Source organism: Lemur catta, unplaced genomic scaffold, assembly GCF_020740605.2.
Source record: "Lemur catta isolate mLemCat1 unplaced genomic scaffold, mLemCat1.pri scaffold_66_ctg1, whole genome shotgun sequence".
In the NCBI taxonomy this organism is placed as follows: Eukaryota; Metazoa; Chordata; class Mammalia; order Primates; family Lemuridae; genus Lemur; species Lemur catta.
In genome coordinates, this window is record NW_025423865.1 from 111,520 (window position 1) to 120,725 (window position 9,206).

The 9,206-nt window shown below is 43.5% G+C and overlaps 1 long non-coding RNA gene across 1 annotated transcript; it reads right to left on the bottom strand.

The window, feature by feature from the left end:
- Positions 1-5,483: 5,483 nt before the first annotated feature.
- LOC123629996 lies at positions 5,484-7,030 on the bottom strand. Its single transcript, XR_006732513.1, has 3 exons — positions 6,962-7,030; positions 6,402-6,514; positions 5,484-5,592 (listed from the first exon to the last, which is right to left on the bottom strand). It is a non-coding gene; the product is annotated as an uncharacterized LOC123629996 (long non-coding RNA).
- Positions 7,031-9,206: the final 2,176 nt, after the last annotated feature.

The following is a 9,206-nucleotide window of genomic DNA, read 5'->3' on the forward strand; positions in this document are numbered from 1 at the left end:
CTGGGTTGACACCACAGCACTCACTCTAGCCTGGGCAACAAAGCAAGACTCTGTCTCAAAAAAAAAAAAAAAAATATGATACAACCATACATTAGGAGGCTAATCACAAACTCACCAAGAATTATGTTAACTGTGAGAAAATGTCAGACAAAGACAAACTAAAGGAATATTTTATAAATAATTAGCAATTTACTCCTCACAATTTTAAAGATCATGAAAGATCCTCTTCTCCTTGCCCCTGCAAAAAGGCTGAATTAGTTTTTTCTCTAATATGAAACTGTAAGTGTTATGTGTGATCCTGGATTGGGTCCTGAACCACAGTGTAGGGGACACTACAAAGGAGACTATTGAGATAAACAGTAGAATTTCAATATGGACTGTGAATTTCATAATTATTTTGTATATATGTTAAGTTTTCTGATTTTGGTAATTATTCTCGAATTATGTAAAAGAATCATTCTTAGGAAATACACACTTAGGGGTGATTATGTATACAATTTACTCTCAAATGGTAAAAAATAAAGTATGTTTGTAAAGAGTTACAAAGCAAATGATAAAAAAAAGTGGAGCAAAATGTTAAAAATTGGTGAGTCTTGGTTAAGGGTTTAAGAAGCATCCTTTGTAGTATTGTCTTACTTCACTGTATGTTTGAAGTTATATAAACATTCTAAGTTCTAAAAATAAGATTGCAGAATGAGTATGTATGTTGCAACAAAGCCATTAAGAACTAAACTTTTTATCAGTAGAAATCTCATGTAATTACATTAATAATATATTACAATATTTTTTAAAATTGTAAATAAATTTAATTCCAGAAATTGAGTTCACCATTTATAAATACACCAAGACAGCCAATGCGATGCAATTTTGATTAAGCATAGCTATAGTATTTTAACAGAACAGCAACTTTTCTAAAAGGTCATAGGTAAATGAGTTATTTTTCTAACTCAGAACATTTAATTGGTTTGATTGAGAAACCACCTTTTTAAACATAAAACAAAAACTATGAAGACATAATTGTTCAAAGAATCTGACAACCAATACTTCATTCTGATGTCCTTGGGATTCTAAAATATCCCAACAATGGCTGAATCTTCCCTACCATTAAACAAAAAATCCAAACACCTAAGGCTATTCTTAAAACTGTTTTATGAGCTTCTTCCCTGTTATTAAGCCATCTTCTCTTAAAAGAATTTTACACATAATTTGAACAAACAAGTGGGTCAATGCAGACATTTTACAAGACACCTTCCTTAGCGCAGAGACACTAAGCAGCAGATCATCTGCTGGAAACCTGTCATATTAAGCACTGGCTACACAATGAGCATGAATTGACAAACTTGGAGCAAATTTCAAAGGAGCTCACATTAAAAACTTGTGAGCTCTGTGAGTTAACAAACCACATAAAACTTGAAAAGGGAAAATTCTCGGTAGCAAGTAACCATGTAACTGACATGATACATCTAATTTTAGTTTTGTTTTCAAATGCCATGTCTCTGTTGCAGTAAACAGTTACTTTCCAGAATATTCTCTGTACCCTGAGACATACTTTAGAACACCAATCCCCAACCTTTTTAGCATCAGGGACTGGTTTCATGGAAAACAATTTTTCCATGGACCAGGGGACTGGTGGCGGGATATGATTTCAGGATGATTCACATGCATTGCATTTATTGTGCACTTTATTTCTATTGTTCCACCATTGTAACATATCCTCACTGATAATGTTTTCATATGACTCTGCAAGCAATTGATTTATTATGGTCTCTGTGCTGTCAAACCTCTCTGAGAATGATAACCTGTACTTAAAGCCACTCCCCAGTGCTAGCACTAGCATCACCATCTCATCCACACCTCAAATCATCAGGCATTAGATTCTCATAAAGAGTTCACAACCTAGATCTCTCACGTGTGCAGTTTACAGTAGGGTTCACGCTGTGAGAATCTAATGTTGGCGCTGATCTGACAGGAGGTACAGCCCAGGTAGTGATGAGAGTGATGTGGAGCAGCTGTAAAAACAGGTGAAGCTTCATTCAATTGCCTGCTGCTTACCTCTTCTGCTGCATGGCCCAGTTCCTAACAGGCGGCAGACCAGTACCCAGGTTGGGGACCACAGCTTTAGAGCCTGTAGTAAAAACTCCAAAGGTCAGATGGCTTGGCCTCCACCTCCTATTTACAGATTTTATTTGACAGGCACAAAAGCTGGTGCAGGAAGTTCTGCACCATTCTGTGGCTCTTTCTGTCCTCAGCTGGAATCCAATTGATCATGCCGCTGAAGCACGGCAATGCTCATATGCTCCCCTTCATTCAACATCTTTCCTATGCTTGGATTGTCAGTCTCCATAATACCAATTTGAAGTAAAACACCTACAGAATAAAATTATTTACTTTTCTCTGCCATTCTAGTAAGACAAATTACTAAACCCCAACTTTCAAAAAACTTTAGTTACAAATTAAAACCTAGTGGTCCTATTTCATAGTTGACAGGACGAGCTATTTCTAACAGACTTCTTAAAAAACACACCACTATACCTGGCCTGAAGGAGTAGGAGTAGGGCACCTGCAGACATTATGGTGAAAGCTGGAGAGTGACCCTCAGTGTCTGGTCTGGTAACATACATGGCCCGGGGCACAGTCACAGCCCCTTGTACCAACTGCTAATGCCTAAGCAGCAATAGCAACTCTAGTCTGGTGGCTCCATCGTGAGATTCAATACTGAAAATATATTAAGAAAATATTTGCTTTCAAAAAAATAAGTTTTTAAAAATATTCCATCATGAGCCTGGACTAGCCGAAGGTACTGTTCTCAGTGAGCATGCTGAACAGCTTCTCTGAAGGGATGGTAACTGGGGGACAGCCCAAAACTCTGATGGCCAAAGTTGACAGCCCTGTTGAGGATGACTTCTTGAGGTTCCAGTAAGCAAGCAGCTCAGAGCTCTGTTTATCAAGCACTTCCTCCGCCAACTATGCAAGTACCATGTCCTCAGGTAGCTTTGCTCTCAGATTTTTCTTCTTCATCTTGGCCAGGAGTGACCACAAGTTATCCTCTCCAACGAATTCTTATGAATCACACCCATTGGAGGAAGGCATGTCATCTGGATAGAACTCAGAATTTCCATACTTCCCTGATTGAAGCCCACTTTTGCTGTTCTGCTGCCTCCTGTGTAAACAGAGAAGATTTGTAATGAGGGTCCAACAGTGTAGCAAATGTGTATCTGGGGTCATGGAGGATGGTGGACAATCAGCTCACCACAGACTCCTTCAAGAACTTTAGCATGATGTCCATGTCCACCGTCTCCTCAAAGAGCACCTCAATTTTTATATTGAGAATGTGGATCATGGGGATGACTTGGATTAAAGCAGAAACTGGTGTGGCTGTCTCCCGACTGTTAGCATGGAAAAGTTTCGTGCATATCAGAGACTGGATGACCTCCCACTGGTCACAAGCGATCAGTTCTCCCAAATTATACTCTGTTGCCATCTCGTTAATTGCCCTTTCTTGTTCAATGAGTCATTCCAACATATGAAATGATGTCCTCCATTTGGATGGAATGTCTTGAATAAAATGGTGCTGTGGCAATTTATATGACTTCTGCATCTCTGCTAGCTTCTTTTTGGCTTTCAATGATTGATGTACCCAATAACACATCTTCTGTGCAATGCTAAGGAAGTTCTGCACCACTCTGTGGCTCTTACTGTCCTCACATATACAACCAAGTTGATCATGTGGCTGAAGCACTGCATGCTCCTGTACTTCATTCTATGTCGTTTCTGTGCTTGGATTGTCAGTCACCATTATACCAATTTGAAAGCCAATTGAGGTATCCGAGACATCCCACCATCATTCTAGCTTTTTCTGAATGCTGTTGCTGCTATTGCCACAATCTGTGACACATCTAAAAAGTGCTGACCAATGGTGGTCCTCACAGTGTGGTTACACTGACAACTCGAAGGAGACCCAGTGAGCCTTTAAATGGTCAGGTCCTCTTAAGTCCGGTTATTCATACCTATTCCCAAAGTGAATTGGATCCGAATCTCACCTTTCTTAAGATGTGACACAATTATCTGCTTCACATTACCACACGTAGCTGGGATACCTGTTCTAGAGAAGTAAGATGGGGAGGGCAAGGAACATTGAGTTTTCAAGTATTGGAGCAGTCTGTTAGAGCCAACATTGTCTACAAAGACGGAAAGTCAAGTATGACCATTGCAGCTATTAGACTTGTGATGTTACTTTTGCAACTGAGTGAGAATCATAAAACATGTCATTGGTGCCACCAAAGGAGGGAGGTCCTAATAATTCTGTGCTCAGTGGCACACATATGTCCAGAGAAGAGGACTGCATTGTCTCAGAGACATTGGTTTCAGCACATTGCTGTGGAGCCTCTGCAATGTCTCAGGAGACAACGGGTGCCCAGGGTAACTGGCTTCTTTCCTCTGCTGATCTGGACACAGCGTAATCACACAACTTCAGTGTGCAGAGCAAACAGAAAAATGATTCCACAGCTTTGAGGTCTTTTTGCTATTCATAGGAAACATAACCTGATTACATCTTATGACCATTGTTCCCAAGTCAATTCATCTGGAGAAGGAACTTTCTGCAGAAACAAAGGTGGCATACAATTTGCCAAACTTTCACAGAGAAAGCTCTTTTGGTTCCTGACTACTTCAGGATGCCATCTGTACAGGTGTCTCATCACACAGCTTCTTCCCACATCACTCTTCTTTCCCAGACTGATGACACAACTGCAGTATCTGCACGCTGCCTTGAGACTGGCAATGAAAAGTGATTCCAACCTTCTGATTTCATTCTTTTCATGACCTTTTTATTCTTCTGGAAGACATCACCACACTCAAACATTCCAGGCCTCAACCCGTGGGACTGATGCTTCTCAGGAAAGGACATCACGGCCTCCCCAACATCACTGGAGGATGACAACACCAACACAGCTTCCATCAGCACATCACCAGGGTTCAAATGCAATGGCAGGTCCTCAGTCAGCCAATCAGGGGAGGAGGAAGCTGAAGGGGACTCTTTGACCAGTTTTCCTGAAGATGACTACATAGACCTTAGATCCACCTCTGGAGACAGTAGAGAAGGTATCTGGCTTGGGTGGATGGAGTACAGAGGCAGGATGCCCGGGTCCACATTCTCCTGCAGCACAGCGGAGCGCTGTGCTCTCTGCGTGTGTCTGATGAGACAGCTGGTGCCCAGATCCTTCCCATCCTTTCCTCTGCTGAACTCATTCGTGCAGTGAACACAGAGAGCTTCAGAATTATCTGGAGGCCATATGCAGAAGTGGTACCAGACAGGAGATCTTCTGGACCCAGCTGTGGCCTTTGGAAGGGGAAAGTTTTTGCTACTATGTTTCCTGTGGTTTCATCATGCTGGAGAGTCAGGAATATTGGAGATGACGCCCCCAGAGCTTCTTCTCTTCTCTGCTTCTAAGAGATGGACATGGAAAAGGAGATTTCTTCAGAAGAAAACACAGATTCCTCTGTTATTTGATGACACGATGGGATCTTAGATACCACCTTTTGGACAAGTTTGATGGGTGAGATTATGGTGCTCGTGTCTCCTCCATCTGTAGGCTGTAGTGGAAACAGGAGTGAAGGAGAAGAAATTAAGGACAGAGCAGATACACTTCCATTTTCTCGAATGAGCACGGTGGTGTGTGCTGACCTTCTCAGGAGACAGCTTGTACTTAAGTCTTTTTCATTTTTACCTGTAATAAATTCTTTCACATGATACATACATATTGCTTTGGTACTATTCTGAAAACAGAGTTGCCAAGCTGGAGGTTTCTTATGGAAGACTATGTTTTGGCTGCAAAGGTGGCTCTGAGTTGCAGCTTTCACTGCCATGCTACACAGTGTTTACTACTGTACTGACAGAACTAAGACCCATAATTGTCATCCTTCCAGCTTGTTTCTCTGATTTCTGTTTCATCACCAGTTTGTTTCGCATCCTCTTCCCTTACTTTTAACATCCACTCTTTCCCAACTGTGTAAGAATTTGATCACCACCATCTTCTTCTATTTTACAATTTATTTTATCAAAAACAAAAGCACTATTCCCGTTTGGGACAGGATTTCAGGTGAGTTTCCATGATTGACTATAACTATTCTGGCTATTTCATCATGTTAATATCTTAGGTTAATCAAAAATAGATTCAAATGCTTATTTGTGCCCCCACAAATGTAGGTTTTACCTTCCCTTTTTCATAAGTCAGTCTTTCAGGATGTTTCTATCAATGGCCAATCATAACATTACTGAAAATTATAATGTCCAACTCATATAAGCATATCATCTTAGAGCATAAATCACTGACTCCCAGGAGCTGTACTATTAAAAATATTTCATGGTGGCATAGACAGAAACATACGCAGTGGAGACTTACTTCTTGTTTAACGACAGGGTCCCTGCCATCCTGATAGCATACACATCTTCCTTTTGCATCACACCTCATTGGCTTCCTAACCCCATCTGAACACGGCCCTGGCTGGTCTCTTCCTGGAAACAGCACGGAAAGTGACAGGGTCTGGAAGAGGCCCTGGAGTTGGGCTATGCCAACTTTGGGTCACCCGAGGAGGCCTCTCTATCTGTGGAGCCACTGCTGCCAAGCTGCACTGCGCTGCTAGCAGGCCAGCCCCCACACTCATCTTCTCAGCGCCCTATGGGGCTATAGTTCCAGAATTCGCATTTGGAAGAGATAAAAGAAACAGAAATCAGTAGGAGAAAACACTCATCTTGACTGGTCTTGATATAAATTCGTGATCCCCAACTTCCAGTTAGGCCTCAATAACATTTCCCATTTCCACTCATTCTTCTAGTCCTCCGTGACTCTGTACCTCCTCCACAAACCACTAAGACCTCCTTTTCCATACATACTCTCAGCCGATAACTTGAACCTGACTTCACTATCAGTGAATTTCCACAAACCTCCACCTGCCAACTTACCATCACCTCCACTTTAAAAACTTTGCTGAAGCTCCAGAATCTGAATCCCGTATCAACAGGGCAGATGTAGGTGGCAGCCTACCCCTGCAGAAGCTGCTAACTGTAGGCACCTGGGTGAGAGCACAAGGGCCAACAGATCTAAGGATGAGAGCAGGAGGAGCCGGGGCTGGGGCTGGGTGGGAGACGCAGGTGGACACATCACCAGATGCTTCTGCTGCTGACTTTGGGGGCGACCTCCTCTCTGCCATACTGCCTGGAACCTGGCAGCTTGTGAAGGGTGGGTGACACCAGGAGCACTGTGCAGGGCGTGGCTGGCGACCATGGCGCCCTTACACCCTTCTCCTGTCCTTGCCCCATGGGCCCTCACAGAACAGTCTCCCTCTTCCTCTGCACTTTCAATGCCAGCAGCAGCACAAGCCTAGGACATCCGCCACTCACCATCATTCACATTGTATTGCAGAGCCACCCCTGGGAGCAGAAACCTAAGCCCACCCAGCATGAAACCACAGTGGAGAACGTGGTGGTGCTAAAGGGCATCACCTAACACTGGCCCCTGTAGTACAGAGGCTAAGCTTCACCTGATGCCCTCACACCCACTCTGCAAAATCCACCGGAAACCAACCGACAACTTAGGCCCACCGATGGGCGGGTCTGGGGAACATCACCCCGATCTATCTCCCTGCTGTACTTACACCCAGCAGCTACACAAACCGCTATGGGGAGGAGAAGCAGAACCTGGACACAGTGTCCCCCCCACACACACACACACACTCGGTGCCCCTTCCCACTCACGTGCCCATTCCCGGTCTACAAGGCCTCTGAGTACCGAGGACCAAATCCCTCCCACGTGCCAACTGAGTCCTTGCTTACCTGCCTCTCACGACAGGATGCTCACCAGCAAGTCCCTCTCAAGTCCTAGGTCGGTCCTTCCTTGGGTGTTGCTCACTGTAGGATGCTCTCTTCCCAGGAGATTCAAAGGCGGTTCTGGCCACAAAGCCCTCACCAACGGAAATCTCTCGGCCAGAGCAAAATGAAAAACTAACAGACCCCTCAGCAAGCTCTCAAGAGCCAAAGAAAAAAGAAACAGCTTCAACCCATGGCAGACAATTTATAGCCTCGTATATTCAAATGAGGTATTGTAAAATACCCATTCTGATTGGATGTCATTATCCAATCACAATTGGTCTGTGAATTTCTCTTTTCAAAGGGCCTCTTCTAGAATACTCGTTCTGATTGGATTGCACTATCCAATCAGAATTAGACAGTTTTTATCATCCAACCAGATTGTACATTCCAGAAAGCCTTATTGGAATATGAAAGCCTATAAATGGCCTGCCGAGGCCAAAATAAGGCTTGTGATAGCACTTCAGTCTCCGTGGCGGAGAGTGAGCCTGGAAATGGACCTGGCCCCCAGTGGTAGACCTCTTTTCGCCTTGGATTCCCAGGTAAGGAGAGGAAGAGGGGAATGCAGGGGACCTGCTGGCTCGCAGCAGGGATGGAAAGCCTTTCAGGAGCCCCTCGCTCCTTGTCTTGAGCTGTCCTCCTCCCGCAGCACTGCCTCTGCCTTCCGGGTTAGGTGTAGTTGGGTTCCCTCACCTCTGGCCCTTCTTAGGTTTGCTGTTTTCTTCTCTTTTCTCCAGCCACTCTGGGTTTTCTCTTCTTGCACATCGCGCCAATTTCTCTCTCCCTAGGGGACTAGCTCCAGAAGTCCTTACTCATCCGGCTCCCTGAGGAACCTGCGGCTTCCACTGTGTCTCTATTCTATTCTGTCCTGTTGCTCACAACTCAATCTCTCCACCTTTGGGGGTGGTTTTCATTTTCCCTCTTACCTGGTCCGCCCCACCATTATCTCTTGGGTTGTCAAAAACCTCCTGATGTCTCCCTTTCCTTGCTCTTTCTGGGCCAATATTTACTTTTTCATTTTTAATTTGAGATAATGAAAATTAAGGTTACAAGATTAAGGTTTAGAAGCTTAAAATTTCTTCCTAGATGTAAAAAGATGAAGACTTTTGGATGTTTATTTTATCCCCTGTGTAAACTTAGTCAAACACATTGTACTGTAGAATGAGATTTAAAAGCGTAATCCCAAAGCCTAAAAATAGGGGACAGTAATGGAAATTTTGGCAGTCTTTTTACCTATTGGGCAATGATACAAGACCTGATTCTTTGAGAGTAATTTTAGTTTGAGGATAATTCTAAGAAAGCTTTACCGATTAGCCTTTTTAGGAAGGCAGGAAACTGCAGC